The sequence below is a fragment of the Sus scrofa genome, chromosome 6 (genome assembly GCF_054392235.1).
Source record: "Sus scrofa isolate SSC_HxYL_T2T_F1_AM1 chromosome 6, Sscrofa_HxYL_maternal_Yorkshire_Landrace_v2.0, whole genome shotgun sequence".
Lineage (NCBI taxonomy): Eukaryota > Metazoa > Chordata > Mammalia > Artiodactyla > Suidae > Sus > Sus scrofa.
Window position 1 is genome coordinate 62767997 of NC_139388.1, and position 14738 is coordinate 62782734.

The 14738-nt window shown below is 55.4% G+C and overlaps 1 protein-coding gene and 1 pseudogene across 2 annotated transcripts in view; both read right to left on the minus strand.

Moving 5' to 3' along the window:
- Window positions 1-12852, minus strand: part of LOC100622710 (leukocyte immunoglobulin-like receptor subfamily B member 3) — a 108640-nt gene extending 95788 nt beyond the window's left edge. The window contains exon 1 of the mRNA XM_084962008.1: window positions 12746-12852. The gene's annotated coding sequence lies outside the window, so the exon portion shown is untranslated. The remainder of the gene's footprint in view (window positions 1-12745) is intronic.
- Window positions 8993-12645, minus strand: LOC100622253 (leukocyte immunoglobulin-like receptor subfamily A member 6; annotated as a pseudogene). The gene is made up of 8 exons (XR_014806676.1): window positions 12468-12645; window positions 12222-12257; window positions 11766-12050; window positions 11309-11612; window positions 10806-11084; window positions 10182-10533; window positions 9346-9396; window positions 8993-9211 (listed from the first exon to the last, which is right to left on the minus strand). The product of XR_014806676.1 is annotated as a leukocyte immunoglobulin-like receptor subfamily A member 6 (transcript).
- Window positions 12853-14738: the final 1886 nt, after the last annotated feature.

A 14738-nucleotide genomic window follows, 5' to 3' on the forward strand; every position in this document is an offset into this window, starting at 1 on the left:
TACGATTTCCTCTTCTATTCTTGCGCTTCTTTCCTGTCTGACGTTTATGTGTGTTGTGAGTCTTTCTTGGCTCATAATATGGGAACCTTCTCAAATTCCTGAGCTTCCACCCAAGTATGGGCCATTACCTACTTATAAACCTAAGCCCTTGTTAAATAGCTTGAAAACAATTGAACTATGCATAAAGAACTTTCCTAAGAATGGGAAGTTTCCCTTCAGAGGAGTAATAGTAAATATTATGCAGAACTGCCACGTAGGCCTGGAGATCTTTGTTGGACTCTGGTCCTTCCCCATGGAGACAGATTAGGGGGTGGTTTGGGTATTGCCCATGGCCCAACAATTGTGGATATTATAAGACAAGACATACTTTTTCTATAATAAACGCTACCTGTTGGGACCCAGCAGGTGGAAATTATTATTATAATTGGCAAGATTCTTTTGATATATAGATTTTATAATTAATAAAGATTTTTATAATAGATTAGGTTTATTTAAGACAGTTTATGTTCGCACAACCTGCTAATGGTCTGAGGTCAGCCTGACCTCGAAAGCAAGCCACGTGTGAATACCCCACTCCCCATCAATGGCTATTCATGCCTGCTAGAGGAGCACAATAGGTAGCTTAGGCAAGAATATCTATCACCTTATGCCAAATCATTGTTAAAGTAAAAATTAGATACCTATTATTCTGCTTGCTATTTACTTATTTTCTAAGAATAAAAGTACAGTTTGTACGTAATCTTCATTTAAAATCTAAAACTAAAAGAATAGTTTGGAATAATAAATTAACATATATTGTTGTTTGTATAATCATGCATAAGAGTAAAATGTATAAAAGCTGATGCTCTCCTTTCAATAAACGGGTCAATGCAGCACTTGCTGAGGGAGTTGGCTCCAATTCTTTCTGCGCCTGTTTGTAGCCCCTCCTCCTGTTCCTCGTCTCCGGGCTGCTGGGGCTGGACCCTGGCAGTAAATTAAGACATTAAGTGAGAACTATGTCATCACCCATTAGATTTTCAGGTATGTCTGTGCTACCCAGCAGTTCCTTGCCATGTCAAACCTAGAAAAACTTGCATGTATAGAGAATAAAATACTTCAAGGGAGTTTATAGTAGCAATATTTATAAGCACAAGAGCTGTGGCGTAGGTCACAGATGCAGCTTGGATCAGGCATTGGTGTGGCTGTGGCGGAGGCTGGCAGCTGAAGCTCTGATCTTAACCTCCCTATGCTGTGGGTTCAGCCCTAAAATGAAAAATAAATAAATACTAAGCAGAAATTGAAGACACATTGAATTTCTTTTACAAAAAGGGATTGTAGGAGTTCCTGTCATGGCTGAGGGGTTAACGAATCCGACTAGGAACCATGAGGTTGCGGGTTCGGTCCCAGGCCTCGCTCAGTCGTTTCAGGATGCGGCATTGCCAAGAGCCATGGTGTAGGTTGCAGACGGGGCTCGGATCCCTCTTTGCTGTGGCTCTGGTGTAGGCCAGTGGCTACAGCTCCAATTAGACCCCTAGCCTGGGAACCTCCATATGCCGTGGGTGCGGCCCTCGAAAAGGAAAAAGACAAAGAAAAAAAAAAAAAAAGGGGTTGTAGGCTAAAGCAAAGTTTGGCGTATTCATAAAATGTCGTAAAGCAGGTCAGGTTCACCAGCTGCTGTTGCTTCAAACTTCAGTTTGAGGATGAATGAGTCGGGGTCTAACGCTCAGCATCGTGTTTATAATGAGCAGTGACGTGGAGTTCCCGCTGAGGCCCAGGGGTTTAATGCTCTGGCTTGTCTCTGCGGAGGGGCCGGTTTGATCCATGGCCTGGAGCAGTGGGTTCCACACCAGATTTTGTGTGTTGGTTTGCTTTTGAGGGCCGCATCCATGGCATGTGGAGGTTCCCAGGTTAGGGGTCGCATTGGAGCTGTAGCCGCCGGGCTATGCCAGAGCCACAGCAATGCCAGATGCGAGACAGGTCTGAGACCTACCCAACAGCTCATGGAAATGCCAGATCCTTAACCCACAGAGAGAGGCCAGGGATCAAACCCACAACCTCATGGTTCCTAGTCGGATTCGTTTCCACTGAGCCACGACAGGAAGTCCTCGACACCAGATCTTAAGCCATGGTCACTTGCTGGCCACTTGGGTTGCTCCTGTATCTTTCTGTTATAAATAAGTGCTGCAGGAGTTCTCTTTGTGGCTCCGTGGAAAAGAATCTCCTGTCGAGGCTTGGTGGTTATCGAGTCTGACTAGCATCCGTGAGGATGCAGGTTCAATCCTTGGCTTTGCTCGTTGGGTTCAGTATCTGGCATTGTGGTGAGCTGTGGTGTAGGTCACAGCCATGGCTTGGATCCTGCATTGGTGTGGCTGTGGGGTAGTCCAGCAGCTACAGGTCCAATTCTGTCCCTAGCCTGGGCACCTCCATATGCCCAAGGTGTGACCCTAAAAAGCAACAAGCAAAGCAAAACAAAACAAAACAAACAAAACAAACCATCCGACTATTGTCCATGAGGATGCAGGTTCGATCCCTGGCCTCTCTTAGTGGGTCAGGGATCCGGCATTCCTGTGCACTATGGTGTAGGTTGCAGATGTGGCTTCAGGTCTGCACTGCCATGGTTGTGGCATAGGCCAGCAGCGGTAGCTCCAGGTCAGCCCCTAGCCTGGGAACTCACATATGCCTCAGGTGAGGCCCTATCCAAGTCTCACCGGGCCCCACACACCCTCATGCCAAAGCCACATCCAGGGAGAGAGACGGGTCCAGGGCAGGCAGGTGAGGATGCAGGGCAGGGCCAGGAGCAGCCCCGTCTAATTCCAGTTCCTTTTTCTGCAGAAATGTATTTGTATCCCTTTGGTTCACGGCTGGGGCAAAGGGTCCAGGATGGTTCCAGAGCTGCCTCGTGTCTGCAGAGAGACTTGAGGTAGAAGCCCAGGCTCAGGCTGGTTCCCAGAGGCTCCTGGGGGCACCTGAGGGGGAGGCTTTGCAGGAGAAAGTGGCCCAGCCCAGCCCGGGGGCGGGCAGCCTGCAGAGGGCGGTCAGGTGGTGGCCCATCTTCCTGGTGAGTTTCACCTGCTCCCCAGGCTGCGGCTCCACAGGAAGTCAGGGAGGTGGGCGTGTGCATCGGGGATACCCAGGGCCTTTGGGTCCAGAGGGCCCGGTTCAGGTCTTCTGCAGCAGCTCAGCAGCTTCCATGGCCTCCTGGGTTTTCGCCCCTGCTCCTGAGGCGGCTTCTGCTCATCCTGGAAGAGGCTGCAGCCCCCTCTGCACCTTTGCATTTTCCGGAGAGCTCGGCACCCTCGTGCTTCTGCTCAGCAATTCATGGGATAATTGTCCACACCCTCCCGAGCTGCGTCGTCACAGTGGACAAAGAAGGCCAGCGAGAGGTAGGTGTGAGATGTGGGCAGGTGCCTGTTGACCAGGCGGTCGATGGTGGCCTCCACCTCGGTGGAATGATTCTGACGCATCTGGGCGCTCCTGGTGGGTCAGCAATACGGAGTGCAGCTCAGAAGATGGTGTGGGCTGGTCCTGGAGGCAGAGGATGGGGGAGCGGTTTGTTCCAAGGCTGGGACTGGGAAACGCTTGGAGGGAGGTCGGAGGCTGGAGGGAGGGCGTCCCTGGGTCTGTTCCGTCCAGACACGGCTGGAGCCAAAGACCCAGCTGAGGCGCCAGTGAGAGCACTGCTTTGCTTCCAGTTCTGACTCTGCTCTTCCTTGACCCTGTGGGCCTTGGGGAGGTCACTTCCCTTCCTGAGACTTGTCAATGCAGCCTTTCTTCCTCCCACCACCCAGGCGGACAGCCAGGGATTATGGAGCAGGTGCTATATCCAGACATGAGCTTCCTTGTGAAGGTGGCCAGGTCCTTCCCTGGACTCATGGAACTCTGATGGTGACAATGGGCAGTGCGTGTGTCGGTGATGGCTCTGGTTTGGTGACTTGTGTAGGCAGAGAAGGACAGAGGACAGTGAGACAGGAACAGGTGAACATCCAGTCGCCTTGTGATTGCGTGAGTGTGGGGACTTTTGCAGAAGGACAGACCCAGATGGACAGAGGTGAGCACAGGTGCGGTGAGGGGCTGGCATTGTGGACCAGGGAGAGGGGAGCTGTGTCAAGGGTTGGAGCCATCAGAGCTCCTGCCCCCCATCCCACAGGGTCTGGGGCCCCTGCAAGTGTGCCTGGAGTCTGTCCTTCAGGCCACAGCCTTGAGGAAGGAAGGTATGGAGACGTGGCTGTCGGGAAGGGAGGGCAGCAGGATGTGGGAATACAGAGTGAGACGGCTCCAGCATCAGTCTGACCACGAAGTGATGCCTGGATCAGTACCTGAGTGGTGTGTGTGCATTTCTCAGGAAACCCTTAAATGAATCCTACAACAGGCACATTCCCTGTGGAACGGAGTTCTTTGTTGTCTTCATGGTCCGGGAGGTTTGGGCAGGAGTCTGTGATGTGAAAACCTGGCTCAAGGGTCGGTCCTTGAGAAGAACCACATGTGATACCTTTGGTTGTGTGTGTCTGGGGAGAGGAGATGACTCCTGGATGAGTTGGGCCTGAGGGGGGCGTCAGCTTGGCTGGTGCTGGAGAGGTCAGCTCATTCTGACCACCAGCCTCGTGGGATGTCAGGTGGGGGCCCTTGGAGTTTCCTGAGGGCAGGTGGAGACCCTGGAAGGATGCTTTGCAGGGGCGGGTCCTGCAGTAGTGGAGGTTGGGGCCATGCGAAGCAAATCCCGCAGCTGGGCATGAGGTCCTGGGGAAGGAACGCCAGGAAGGAGGCTGCCTGGGGTCGCACCAGCACGTCCTCCTGCATCTTGCCCTGAGCTGGACTGTGGTGTGGGACCAGGCCGGGAATGGGAAGGGCTCAGGGCCAGGCCTGTGGGCTGGTTTGTTGTCTGTGGGCTGGGAGAGGGCGAAGACTCGAGGGCCCCTGCGGCGTCCCCTTGCTGGTCCAGGGGACAAGTGGGGCCATCAGAGGATGGAGGATCCCGGGGCAGAAGGGGCTCAGGGAGGTGTTGATGCTCCTGTCCTCTGACCCCCGGAGGCCCTCCTCCCTCCTGGGCTGGGTGTGTGGTTGTGTTTCTCCCAAACCCTTGCCCTTTCCGATGTCCTGGTTGCTCTCAGCAGCAGCCCCCCCTCGTCATCCCTCTGCATCCAGACCTAGAGTCATTTCCCGCCCACCGCTTGCCCCCGGCCAGTCACTCCTCCTCTGAGGCTGTCGGCTCCGTTTCCATGCTGTGGGCAGAGCACCAAGTGGTGACAGGGAGCCGTGGTTTCTCTGTGTGTGTCTTCATCAGTGTCGGGCTTCTGGGTGGTTGTCCTGTTGTGTTTCCTGTGAATTCCCCCGTGAGCCCACCTGCAGACGTGCTGGAACCTGCTGGCTGCGTTTTCTTGTCCTTTCTCTTTGTGGCAGGCAGAGCTCTTCCCCTGAGACCCAGCTCCTGTACCCATGGGGGGTCACATCCGGCTGTTGGAAACTGTGGGCTCACACTTGGACAGCAGCTCTCTAGAGCGCAGGACGCTGCACGACGGAGGCCACAGCTAGAGGTGGAATGTCTAGGTTATCTGGTCGTTCCGGGTTCCAGCTTTTCAGGAAGTGCCCACTGGCTGTGGACAGAGGCTGATGCAGTTCACGTTCCCAGGAGCCGTGTGTGTGGGTTCGGATCTCCCCACCTGCTCCTCGCCAGTGGTTAATCGGTTATTTTCACGATTTGGTCAGTGTGGTTGGTTTTAGCTGGTATTTCCCTTGGTGTTTGTTGCATTTCTCTAATGGCCAGTGTGCTGAACCCCCTTTTCTGTGCTCGCTGTGCCCCTGGGTATCGTCTGTGTGGAAATGTCTATTCAAGCCTTTTGATAATTTTTCAAAATATTGGGAGTTTGCCTCATGGCTTAGTGGTTAATGAACCGAACTAGTATCCATGAGGATGGGGTTCGGTCCCTGGCCTCGCTCAGTGGGTTGTGGAATCGCCGTTACCGTGAGCAGTGGTGTAGGTCGCAGATGCTGCCTGGATCCCGTGTTGCTGTGGCTGTGGTGTGGGCCGGCTGCTGTAGATCTCATTCGACCCCTAGTGGGGGAACCTCCATATGCCACAGGTGCCACCCTAAAAAGATAATAAGTAAATAAAACTGGGTCATTTTTTTTTTTTTTTTGTCTTTTTGCTATTTCTTGGGCCGCTCCCGCGGCATATGGAGGTTCCCAGGCTAAGGGTCCAATCGGAGCTGTAGCCACCGGCCTACGCCAGAGCCACAGCAACGTGGGATCCGAGCCGCGTCTGCAACCTACACCACAGCTCACGGCAACGCCGGATCGTTAACCCACTGAGCAAGGGCAGGGACCGAACCCGCAACCTCATGGTTCCTAGTCGGATTCGTTAACCACTGCGCCACGACGGGAACTCCTGGGTCATTCTTTTCATTGAGTTAAAGGTGTTCTTTCTATTTCAGGATCCTCTACGCTGATGAGACAGAGGGTGTGCAGGCATTTTTTTGAATTTTTACCTTGTCCTTTATCCTCTTTATTGTTTTTGATGCATGTGTACTTTATATTTTGATGAGGTTCAGTTCATCTATGCTTCCTTTTCTTCTTGTCCTTGTTAGTGTCCTATCTAAGAAATGCTGTGAAGTTCACTGTTACAGTGACTTACTTCTGTTTTCTCTAGAAGCCTTTCCGCTCTTCCACTGATCCTCTGGAGCTGATTTGTGGGTATGATGAGGGTAAGGCTCCAGCCTTGTTCTTCTGCAGGTGGAGACCCCGATTTCCCCACTCCGCTGTTTGAAGAGAGTGTCCTTTCCCCACGTGGGAGTCTTGGCAGCTTAGTAAAAACTCAGCCGATCCTTTGTGTGGGTTTGCGTGTTGTCCTTCGGTTTTATTGCGAGCATGCGTCCTGATGCCGGCACCATGGTGATGAGATCCTGGGACAGTCGTAAAGTTTGACATGAGGACGTATGCGGTGTCCAACTCTGTTGTTCTTTGTCAAGATGTTTCGGCTCTTGTGAGTCTTTTGCTGTTACTTTCTCTTAGAGAAATATCTTTGATTTTCAAAATAATTTATCCGAGTATGGTTGAGTATGTTGTGTTAGTTTCAGGTGTACAACGAAGTGAATTGGATCTGTATGTACATATATACACCCTCGTTCAGATTTTTTTTCTTTGGTTTGCCTTTTAGAGCCACACTTGCGAAATATGGAAGTTCCCAGGCTGGGGTTGAATCAGAGCTGTTGCGCCAGATGCCTCCACACCCACAGCCACGCCAGATCGGAGCTGTGTCTGTGACCTACAGCACAGCTTCTGGCAATGCCGGGTAGTTAACCCACTGTTCGAGGCCAGGGATCCAACCCACATCCTCATGGACATAAGTCGGGCCCTTCACTCGCTGTGTGGGTGCCACCAGAGGAAACTCCTCCGGTTCTTTAGTATACAGTTAATTCCAGACGATTGAGTAGATGGCCCTGTGCCTTTCAGGCTCCCTGATGGTTGTTATTGTCTGTGGAGAAGTGCATGTGGGTTAGTCCCAAATGCCTGATTCCTCTCCCAACGTTTAGCCTTTGGAAACCTGAAGTTTGATTTCTGTTGTGTCCGTCTGTGTCTGTTTTGTAAATGCATTATTGATATCATGTTAAAACCGAGATTTCCCGTGTCCGGGCTGTCTGTCGCATGCTCTCTGTCTTTCTCTGTCTGAGTCACTGACCTCCGTGTGCGCGTCTCGAGGTCCATGTGTGTTGCTGCAAACAGCACTCTTCCATTCGGCTTCCCTCCCTGAGCCTCACCTGTCGTATCCACGTACCGTGTCTTCGTCTCCCTCCTCTGCCGACGACCACGAGGTTGGCTGTTGTAAATGGGGCTGTGCTGGTCACGGGGGTGCGTGGATCTTTTCAAATGATGGTTTTCCCTGGATAGATGCCCGGGAGTGGGATTGCTGGGTCCTGTGGTGGTTCTACATTTAGTTTTCTGAGGAACCCCCATACTGTTCTCCATGGTGGCTGCACCAAGTTACCTTCCCACCAGCACCGTAGGGGGGTTCCCTTTTCTCCACAGCCTCCCCAGCATTTACTTTTTTGTGGACTTGAAGAAATTTTTAATTTATATATATACATATATATATTTGCTTTTAAGGTCAAACCCATGGTACCAGGACCAGGGGTCAAATTGGAGCTTCAGCTGCCTGCCTACACCACAGGTCACAGGCACGCCAGAACCTTCACCCACTGGGCAAGGCCAGGGATGGATCCTGTGTCCTCATGGATACTCATGAGATTCACTTCCCCTGAGCCCCAACGGGAACTCCCATCACACAACTCTCTTCCCTGCTTCCTACCTCCGCCTTCAGTGCATTTGCACGGGCACCCTGACGGTGGCCAGGAAGAGACAGTCTAAAGACAGACAAAGGCCACGAGGATGGGCTTTTGACAAATGACATATTCTTAGGGTCCATTTATCAGCACGGCACCTGGCTGTCACCTCAAACACCAGGGTGTCCCTGCAAAGTGCAGGTGCTTCTGGAAGAACTGCACTGGGTGACATGTGATGAGGAGGGGAGGGCTGGAGATTCCAGAAAGGGCTTAAGGGAATCGTTTTGGATTCATCCGTTCCAAACAGTACTTGATTCTTCCTCACTTGTTCAGTTCTTTCTTTATTTTTATTTATTTATTTGTTTATTTTTCTCTCTCTCTCACTCTTTTTCCCCCCCTCTTGTTCAGTTCTTTAAACCATCTTCTGCTTCTGGCTGGAGAGGTGGAGGTCAGTAGTACACATGAGAGAATGTGGAATTAAATTAAAAGACAAATATCCCCCATGAAATTGGGCCAGAGCATGCAGGTGTGTCAGGTGTGGGGACACACCTGCTGTGTGGGCTGTGCCTCATGTCCCAGGTGAGAGAAGACAGGCCGGCAGGGAGAGGCATCCGTGCAGGAGGAGAGCACCTCGGTGTAACAGATGCAGAGCCCTGCACGGGGACTCCCCAGTCCTCCCCCGACACCCACACCCCATCTCTCCCTCCATGGTCTCAGCAGGCAGTTCTCACAACATGGCAGATTCTCTTCCAGAACCTCCTGTGCTCATCGGGTCATTGCCTAGTCTCTGCCACTCTGGACGGTGACCTGTGGCCTCTGTGCTCAGCTCCTGGCCATGTCTTGGGTTTCTCCATGGCCATGTTGAGCCTGGAAGAGCAGAATTCCGAGGCTCAGCAGGATCAGGGCAGCCGTGGCCATCCGGACGAGGTTCCCCACTGTGTAGTCTTCAGGGGGAGAGGGTAGGGGTTGTGGACAGAGAGGTCGCAGAGGTGAGGGCAGATCCCAGTCCCCCCAGAATCCTCGGCAGCACCTCCCCTTTATAGGACCTGCACCCCAGAACCCAGCCCCATAACTGAGGATTCCTCCTCCTCACCACTCGTGGGATCTGAGTGGTTTTGTGATGGGCGGATGGTGTCTGCTGGTCCTGAGAATCATGAAGTGGGGGTGTGAGTGTGGAGTTGGGACAGGCAGCCCTCCCTGGGTTCTGTGTCCCCCTCTGTGGAGTCTGCCCTGTGTCCCCTCTTGTATGACTGTCTCAGACGTTTCTGGGGTCAGGACCCTGTGCTGACTGAGCTCCAACAGGGCAGACTCGGGACCCATCCCCTGAGACCATGAGCTCCCGTGGGTCAGGAGGGTATGACACCCCTGCTTCCCATGACACTCCCCACCTGCAGCCGACCCTCCCTTTCCCCTCTGCAAGCCTGACTCTGTGAGCCCATCTTCAGAGCCCATCCTCAGGGCAGGTGAGGGGTGCTGCTTCTCCCAGGCTGAGCGCCTACACTCCCTCACCGTGACCCCCTTTCCATCATCCTCCGACCCTTGGTGCCTCTGGAGTCCTGTGGTCCCCCTGCATCTCCTGCCCAAATGCCAGCCCTCCTGAGAGACCAGCCGTGCTGGGGTCTGTGATCTTGGTCCCTAGGCGATCGAGGCCTCTGCTCACTCCGTGTCCTAGTGTTGTTCTCCCCATGTGAGGGGCTGCAAGGCCTGCAGACCAGGGGATGGAGACGTGGGTCTCTAGCATTTCCCCCTTTGGGTCAGCCCTGAGTCCTCTAGCCTCCCTCTACTCTCCAGGAGCACGGCTGGACCCCAGCAATGAGGATGCAGCTGGTGGGGGGAAGGGAGTTGCCATCCCTCTGAGAGTGGCTTCCCCTCCTTCTATGACCTCCTTACTCCCCCCCAAGCCAAGAGCTGCTCTGGGGTCATCAGCACCCTGAACTGACCAGGACCCAGAGGACCTGGGCTGGGGTTCCTTACTTGAGATCAAGAGCTGCAGGGGGTCACTGGGTTTTGACAGGACATAGGGGGAGGTGCTGTGTGAGCCATAGCACCTGTAGGTCCCATGGTGGGCTGAGGTCATAGGACTCAAGGTGAAGTTGGCCTGAAGGGGTACAGCTATGTCCTGCCGACTCAGGCTCTGGGCAGGAGCCAGCGACCCCTCTTTGAACAAGTGGAAGGTGTCCAACACCTGTGATCTCAGAGCGACACTGCAGGGTCACGTTCTCTCCCCAGGACACTGAGGTCCCTGGATGGGCTGAGAGGGAGGGTGTCCGGTACATTCCTGGAGGAGAGGAGGGAGGATGTATAGAGAGCTGCCCCTGCCACACACCCTTGACCCTGAGCTGAGCGGCACTGTCTTCTCTCTAGGGACCCTGTCTGGGACCCCTTCTCAGGCCCTCTGTGTGGGTCTCTTATCTCCACATTCCCACCCCCTTTCCCTTAGACCACTGCCCCTTCTCAGCCTCTGCTCCAGGCCCCTCTCTGGGGACCCCATCACCACTGTATGCCTCCTGGACAGAGAGTCCGGCCATGGGCAGGACAGGGGCTCCTCATCCACGATCAGGACGTCCAGGGGGGCACTGGGGGCCGACCACTCATCGGAGGGGTTGTGTGCAGCGTAGCATCTGTACTGGCCCCCTCGGGTGTGGCTCACACGATCCAGGGGGAAGTCGGGGCTGTGCTGGCCATTTAGGTGGAGGGGAGGTGTGCTTCCCTCGTCCTTGGTCAGAGCGAATCTGCCAAAGCTGGCATCTGAGCGACACTGGAGGGTCAGTCTGTCTCCGAGGAGCACGAGGGAGCCCGGCTGGGCCGAGAGGGAGCGCTCCCTGTACACACCTGGGGAGGAAGGTATGGTGGCCCCGAGGGACATGCACCCCACATTGCTCCCCGGGGTGCAGGGAGAGTTCTCTCTGGTCCCCGTCCCCCCAAGCCTCCTGCCCATGGTTCCCCCCGAGAGTCCCGTGTCAGTCCCTTCCCTGATGCCCACTTAGCCCAGGGCTCCAATGGGCGCTGAGCTTAGATCAAGGGTCCAGGAAATAGGTGGTGCTGGTGGCCCTCACCTGTGACCTGGAGATACAGAGGGTCACTGGGCTGAGGTCACAGGTAGGGATGGGAGCTGGGAGAATCTAGCATCTGTAGGTGTCCCCGTGGGATGCATTCACGGATCCCACAGGGAAGAGGGCCTGCTTCCCTCCCGAGTTCCCGAGTTTCCCCCACGCGCTGCATTGGGGCGGTTTAACGCCTCCCTCCTTCAGCAGGTGTAGTGTGCTGGACATGAAATGTGAGCTACAGGAGAGGGACTCGTTCCCTCCTGACGCCCCCACGGGGCTCGGTGGGCTGAGAGGGAGGGTGCTGTGTACAGTCCTGAGGGGGCAGGAGGGATGGTGTTAAAGGGGGGCCTTCACCCCACTCCCCAGCTGTGTGCTGTGAGGGGACAGGCTCCCTGAGCCCACAGTCTGCTCGCCCTGCCTGTGAGGAGGAGCCCGGGGTGGGAGGGACCTGGGTCCTCCCTCTTACCTGTCACCACAAGGGCCAGGGGTTCACTCCACCTGGACCAGCTGTTCCTGCTCTGATAAGCATACTGGTACCGCCCTGCATGGCGGGAGCTCAAGGATTCAAAGTGGAACCGGGCTGTGTTCCTGAGGTCCTGTGGGGCTTCATCCTCCCAGTGTTCAGAGTCCCCCACTTTATACAGACGGTAGACCTCAGCCTGTGGGGACCCCTGACACCAGAGGTTCACAGGGCTCCCCTTGGGGTCAGTGGGTCCCGGGTCAGCCCAGATGGAGGGTTTGGGGAGAACCCCTGGAAAGGAATCAGACCTGGAGTGTCAGGGTGCCCTTCTCCCTCGGCCTGTCTCCCCAGGGGTCACCCCAGGGCCCTCCCAGCCTGGTCACCATCAGCCCCACCCGCTGTGCCCCCCTCCCCCAGGACAGAAGGCTGGTTGGGTGGAAGCAGGAGGTCTGGGGGACTCACCTGCCTGGACCTGGTCCCATGGGCGCCAGCACAGCCCTGGAAGAGAGTCCCCATGAGGTGAGCCCCACCCCTCTCCACACAGATGCTCCAGGTCTGGTCTGGGGCCTTGGGTGCTGGGGTCAGATCTGGGGCTGAGCCCGACCCCCTCTCCAAAAGTTCTCCCCTGACTGAGGCTCCTGTGTCTTCAGGTCTCCAGGGCACAGCCCTGGGGGGAGAGGAGCCCAACCCCTCCTCCTCATGGCTAACCGAGGCGGAGAAGGGCCATGAGGCTCGGAGTCGTGCTGCCACCTCCCATGGTCCCCAGCCGTTGAGGTGACTTGCCCAGTCCTCAGAGGCAGTGGGACGGAGAGATGCAGAGCGTGTGACGAGGCCCAGGCTCCGAGTTGCTCAGTGGGGGTTCCTCCTCAGCCAGACTCCGCTCTCCCTAGAGGATGTGGCCGAGGGCGTGGCCGTCTCTGAGCACCTCTGAGGCCACCTCTGAGCCTCCCCACATCCCCTCCCAGGGTCTGCCCTCTGGCCTCCACCTCCTGCCAAATGCACATGCAGAGAGCGCCGTGTCCCAGACCCGGGGGCCGGAGGCAGCGGCAGGGCCCAGGGCTGCCCCGAGCTGTCCGGTTCTCCCTCTGCCTCTGACATGGGCCGTGGGATTTTCGGCAGGAACTTCCCTTTCCTGCGCTTCTGCAAATGCACGCCCTGTTCCTGCCTTTCATTAGCGGGTCCTTTCGGTCGGTGTTTGTTGAGCAACGAGCATGTTCGGTCAGGACGGCTGACACAGGGCTTTCCCTGGACTCGCGGGGCTGAGATGAATGAAGCCAGGCATCACCACTGCTTCCGTGGCAACAATTCGGTGTAGTCTTAGGAGACTGTTCCAAGGTGGGAGAAAACAAGAAAGCAAGATCCTGAGCGTCATGACCGGGTGAGTGTCTTGAAGCCTGGGTTCGGGTTGGGAAGGCGCCTCCTGGGGGCTGGATGCGGGGGGTGCGCTCTGGACGGTCCTGGTGGTGGTGGGTTCGCCTGGACCAGACAGGTCTTGAGTTGTTCTCAGGAGGGAGAGCAGTCAGGCCCCGGGTCACGCAGGGTCTTGAGCACCGTGCAAGTATTTCGGATTTTCTCTTTAAAGCAATGGGAAGGTCTTAGGCAGTAGAGAGTGCGAACAGATTTCTCTTTTAAAAAGACTGCCACCGAGTTCCTGTGTGGCTCAGTGGAAATGAATTTGACTAGTATCCACAAGGATATGGGTTCGATCCCTGGCCTTGCTCAGTGGGTGAAGGATCTGGCATGGCTGTGAGCTCTGGCATAGTTTGCAGACGCGGTTCAGATCCCCTGTGGCTGTGGCTGTGTTGTTGGCCAGTGGTTGCAGCTGCCATTTGAACCCTAGTCTGAGAACCTCCATTGCCGTGGGTGCAACACCAAAAAGCAAATAAATAATAACAAAAGTCTGCCATCGTGGAGGGGATGTAATGCAGGAGGGCTCCAGTGATAATTAACTTCTTAAGAGGCAACCCCCAACATCCTGCTGGCTCCCTGATGGTGTGTTGATCCTTGTTTCAGGTTGTTCCCCGTGGTTTTCTCATATGACCCTTCCCAGGAACCTGTGGCACAGAACATGTTCTCAGTGGAGTGGAAAGCAAAAGGGAGGCTTCCTCGTCTGGCAGACAGGCACGGCCGTGGCCCATTCAGACTGGCCGAAGATGCCGTGTGGGGGGGCGCAGCGCACAGGGAGCTCTGGGGGCATGTGTGTTCGTGGGGAAGGGCTTCCCTGGGATGGGCTTGGCTGAGGAGGGGACGCTGTGCTCGCAGGGGCGGGTGCAGTCAGGCTCTAGGAAGAGGCCTTTGGAGGTGGGAGAGGAATGAGCCCGAAGGAGCGGGGACCCCCTTTGGAGGAGCAGGAAGGAGGTGCATGCGCCGGCATAGACTGGACGTCTCAGGGCTCCCGGGGGTCAGGGACCTTGTGGAGCAGGGCCCAGGGGCCCAGCAGTGTGGATTTGGGGGTTGAGTGTGAGGTGGGGGAGAGTGGGGTGCTGCTGGCGCTTCCAGTGTGGGCCTTGGTTTTCTGGAGGAGCCAACGGGGCTGCCAGCAGCGGGAGGAGGATTCCCACAGGAGCGGGGCCTGGCGGGAGGACGGAGCACCGGCCCTTAGAGGAGGGCACAGCCCTGCCTCCTGACCTGGGGTTGTGGGTTTTCTTCCCTCAAGCACTTCCCTCCACTGAGGTTCTCTCTCTCTTTTTTTTTTTTTTTTCTTTTGCTTTTTTTTTTTTAGGAACTGCTCCCACAGCATATGGAGGTTCCCATGGTAGGGGTCAAACTGGAGCTGGAGCTGCCAGCCTACACCACAGCCCCAGCAACACAGGATCCGAGCTGGGTCTGCGAACTTCACCACGGCTCTTGGAAACGCCAAATCCTTAACCCACTGAGGGTGCCGGGGATGGAAGCTGGGTCCTCCTGGATGCTGGTTAGATTCGTCATCCGCTGAGCCCCAGCGGGAACTCCTTCCCTGATGGCCTTGTTTCTGCAGTT